Source organism: Dioscorea cayenensis, chromosome 10 (genome assembly GCF_009730915.1).
Source record: "Dioscorea cayenensis subsp. rotundata cultivar TDr96_F1 chromosome 10, TDr96_F1_v2_PseudoChromosome.rev07_lg8_w22 25.fasta, whole genome shotgun sequence".
Taxonomy (NCBI): Eukaryota; Viridiplantae; Streptophyta; class Magnoliopsida; order Dioscoreales; family Dioscoreaceae; genus Dioscorea; species Dioscorea cayenensis.
Window position 1 is genome coordinate 10347284 of NC_052480.1, and position 5179 is coordinate 10352462.

Genomic DNA, 5179 nt, shown 5'->3' on the forward strand with positions numbered 1-5179 from the left:
AAAAAACTTGATATGAATAAACCAAGAGGTGATTACGAGCTGCTTGTCCTTCAATCCAAGATCTTAAGGCCTTGGACACTTTCTTGTTGTCTTAATCATAAAAAGACCATCATGTGCGTTATAGGTGAAGTAATTAAATTTGTCTGACTAACATTAGATTCCCAGACAAATGTAAGGAGTACTATTTGACATTTGTCACAGACCAAACAGTAGCACGAAATATATTATGCCACCATGATAAAAGTTATATATATATATATATATATATTAATATATACACATAAGAAAAACCAGTCCAGTATCAGTGAACATACAGACATATATTGATAATGAAGATGAAGAGTAGGATTTCAGTTTGTCAAATCAGTAAGCATGCATGATGTTTTTCATGCATGTGCATCCAAAGAAATTAAAGTGTAGCATGCTTGCAGTAATTAACCATTGGCTTATTTTCAGAGATGGCAGTGGACTAGTGGAGTGAGGTTGACTCTATTGTTTAGGGTTTCCTGCCTGCATGAAATGTCATGCATGATGTGCTTGGACATTGAGATGGGACAAAGAAATTAGAGGAAGAAAGACTATATATGATTCCCCTACACTCCATAACTGAAATTGTGACAAATCCTACTCATTCAAATAGCACTTTTTTTTAATCATCAGACTTTTTTTTGGGAGGGGGGAAGGGTTTCAGTATTATGAAAAATAGAGGTAATTTTTCATGTAAATCATTCTGCAATTATAAGATTATTTTCGTTAAACTTCTCAATTTTTTCTTTTAAGCTCAAAATAAGAGAGGGTGAAACTGGCACACCATTAAAAGAAATTAAAGAAGAGCATTATAAAATCACATATGTTTCGGATACCTGCTCTTCTAAACAAGATTATAATTTTTTAATTGTATATATGCTATTAATAATTTATTCTTAATATATATATATATATATATATATTTCAAGAATGTACGGTAAATATAAAGAAAAACATAAAGAATGAAGAGAAACAAAATGTATACTGAAAACCCTTAAATCTATTTCACCTCCTCTTATTATTATTATTTTTTTTATATCTTCTACACGCAAGGCCGAGTATTTATAAACATTCAAAAGATGAATGGCGGTTAGGAATAATTCGATTTAACGATCCAAAATATATTGATTGGTAGAATAGTAATAGTACTACAATAACTATTCACTATTTCTATAGTATTCATAACATTTTTATTATTATTATAAATATATGAGAAGATACCAAAATACACTCACAAAATTGAGTTTATAAAGAAAACTCTATTAATAAATTTATGATTTTCTATACAAAAGTAATCACAAACTAAATTTAATTTTCATATAAAATATAAACCAAGTTTGATTAGATTTATAATTCAAATTCCACATTAATTATGTTTGTTTTAATCATGAGATGGCATAATAAAGTAACTAGACCTAATTAAGATGCAAATAACCAATTAAATTTAATATCATGCTTCTCTTCGCAAAACTTATGACATCAATTATCTTTAAATGTTAATCACCCTAATTCTCTTGGCTAGTCAAATTAGTCTAGTTTTTGTATACATAGTACAAGCGATGATTAAGGATAATTCACTCAATAAGGTCATCAAATACCATGAGTATATATCTTATGATTCAATAATTATCCAATGTGAGAAATAATTAAAAGTAACTTTGTTTCTAAGTTTATACATTATGTTTAGTTGGAGTTTATTTTATTCATATTTTCGTATAGAATCCGCGCAAGGTTTGGTCCTATAAAACCTAGTTTTGAAGGACTAAATTAAATCCACATAATTAAACTGCAAATTAACCTTCAAGATATCACATGCTTCAACTTAAAGAGGACACATTGGAATTACTTAGTATTGACTTTGTTTTTATATGAGATATTAACTTTAGTTACGATTTTATTTCATACTTATTTGAGTTTAGGTTAATATAATTATTGGTTTACTATATTTTTATGTTTACCTTACTCTCTTAGACAGCCTATATATATTTTTATATATATATACATATATATATATCAAGAATTTTTTTTTTTTTTTACATAAAGATAACAATTGTTGTCAAGAGACAGACAAGTATAGAGATATACCAATTACAATAGCTTAACGGACCTTAATTAAGAATTTACCATATATGACGGATTAACACACAAGACAATGATGGCTTACCATATGCGCATAAAATTGCTACATGTGTATAAGATGATATATCATGCACCATAATCCAACGATAATAAATACCTACCATATACAATCTTGTAAGTATAGAGAATACAACTCTTCTCATAAAACAATGAATTGTCGATGAATAGTAAATGAACAATACTTGCAATATTTCTAGATTATCATAATTACCGATACCAAAAAATTTTAGTTTTTAAACTACCCATTCACCATTCTAATGAAATGCCATTAGGCTATCAATGGTTCTAATATATCAACAACTCATTCACTCTATCAAGAGACTTTTTCTTTATCAATTGTCTCAAAACTCTTCTAAAGATACTAAATTTCTCACATTTTCCAACTAATGCTCTATGGATGTTCACATGATGGTTCATTTATTCAACTTCTACTACTCAAACTTGAGGATTTTAGTTTATTTATTTATATATTTTAATTCTTCCCAGGCATTAATGCATTGCACCATAGTTGTTAGGTATAGGTATGTGGCATGTGATAGTGCACTTTAAAATAAGTCAGTCATATGTCTATTTATTAGTCTCATGTAGGAATATGGTGCAAGGAGAAGGTGTAGATAATATTAACTTTGTTTCCATCTGATTTAAAAACAGTGTAACTCTACTGAACATCACCAAAGGCCAAATGCATCATTTTTATAATAGGCTCCCATTTACCACATATGATTGGAGAGCAACAAGTAATTGATGCTGTAAATCTTAGTGCAAACTTGTACCTATTACACTTATTACATGCCCCCACAAATTTCTTTATTTATTTATTTTAATAAAGTGAATAAAATATACTATTTACATTACTCATTATCACACATGAAATGAACTTTGAACACTTAACTACCCATGTGGGATTCCTTGGCACATATCATCCATAATACAAATTATATGAACATCTGCAGTTGAGCACAGTATAAATTAAATAACTACAATGAGTGTTAAATAGGGTTTAATAGGGTTCATTAAAGTTGATTAGTTATAAATTTTGGTTTTTTATGGTTGCTATAGATCTGGTAGAAATAAAGATAAACAGTTGAAATTTATTGAAACACCGTGTACAAATTGATTGAACGGTTCATATCAAAATATTGTGCATCCCCTTTTTACTATGCATTATAAATAAGCACAATAATATTATTTATTACACAGTGCATAACTGTTAAATTAAGATCCAATGATTGATACAAACATCCGTGGATGATGGATGCTGATATATATATATATATATTTGTTTTCAACATGATTGAAGGAAACATGTTTATAAGAACAAAGCATAAACAAGCAACCTCATAGATTCCCTGAAGGTGGTCCTATTCTTCCCATCAACTCTTAAGACATGGCCTAATAACACAGAGGGCCCTCCCAAACACTGAAAAACATTAATCAAACCATTAACCATGCATGATCAAATGATATGAAAGGACCCACTGAAAGTGAAAGGACATGCATGCAGCCAACAATATTGCAAACCATAATCCAAGTTGAACAACAATTGTTAAAAATTGCATCTCTAATAGCAAATGGCCTGAATGAACACTACAAAAAATGATAAGACAACATGAGGTTGCTCTTTAGGACACCAGCCCTTAGTAGTGGCCTCTCTATATGCCCTACATGCCCTCCATTTTTCCCCACTTCACTATTTATATATGTCTTCCTTCCTTTCTTTACCCTTGGACAGAGCACCAGGCCAGCAAAAAACCTCTTTCCATCTCTCTCTCTCTCTCTCTCTCTCTCTCTCTCAGAAATGACCATTTCAAAAGTTCTTATGTTCATCCTGTTCATCTTTTTCTGCACTATTTCCATACAAGGTACATGAACAATGTTTTTCTCATCAAGTCTCATATATATATTCAAAAAAAAAAAAAAGTCTCATATATATGTATGTATATCATGAATAGAATTCTCATGTATTTGCATGGAAACTAACTAAGCAGGTACTAGAGCCAAAGCATTGCATCTCTATCACAACAATGGAGACTCAAACTTGAAGCAAATAAAAGTATGTACTACTTAATTTGTTACAGTTTATGTAAATTTTTTATTTCCATTGGGTAGAGTCTTACAGTAACGGTATCTGAAAGTCAAGGAGATCGATGATTGGTTCGACTGCACCGACTTGTACTTACAATGAGTGCAGAGGATGTCGATACCGGTGCCGCGCAGAACAAGTTCCGGTGGATGCCAATGATCCTGCTAACAGTGCTTACCACTACAGGTGTGTTTGCCATAAATGGTTGAACTGAGGGAGAAATCAATTCATGATCTTGATTTCATTAAGTAATAAATAAATAATGCATGGTATTCAATGTAGTTTATCAGAAACTCTTGTCATATCTATATATGTTATTTATTGAATTTCTCTTGTTTCATGTTGTTTTGGTATCAAAGTAATATATAGTGAAGGTATATTTTGTGTGTGTGTTAATAAGTGATTCACATGCAAGCTTTGTAGGACCATCAAAAGATGCCATTCTCACTGGAAACATGCAAAACTGTATTCATAATCACATGCAGAACATTCAGAAATAATGCAGCTTTGGAAAGAACCACTCAGAAAGTACCAAAATTGAGAGTTACTTGAGTCTCTAGTTTATCTTTTGGGATGATTTTGTTGGGGTTAAAAAGGGTAAAATTTTCATGGTGAATTAGTAAAACATTGAAAAGGTAAAAATTTAAATAAGTACTAGAATGGTACAAAGAAGAAAGTTTCATGTAATACTAAAAATTTCTTGAAGCAATTTCCAAAATAATACTTTGGATAAAAAGAGCTTTTTTTAAATAGAGAATTTGAAAGACAGAATACTTGTTTTTCTCTTGAGTGCAGATAAAGAGTCTCTAGCAACCAGAATACTAGTTTTTTACACCAAAAATCTAGCTTTAGCAACCTAAAACATTCAATGACTATATTTGGAAAATGGCAAAAAAATAAATCAATAAATAAGTAATAATAATAATAAAA

General features: G+C 30.1%; 1 long non-coding RNA gene across 1 annotated transcript; it reads left to right on the forward strand.

Moving 5' to 3' along the window:
* The first annotated feature begins 3957 nt into the window (after positions 1 to 3957).
* Positions 3958 to 4405, forward strand: LOC120270908. Its single transcript, XR_005539711.1, has 3 exons — positions 3958 to 4028; positions 4155 to 4219; positions 4307 to 4405. It is a non-coding gene; the product is annotated as an uncharacterized LOC120270908 (long non-coding RNA).
* The last annotated feature ends 774 nt before the right edge of the window (positions 4406 to 5179 follow it).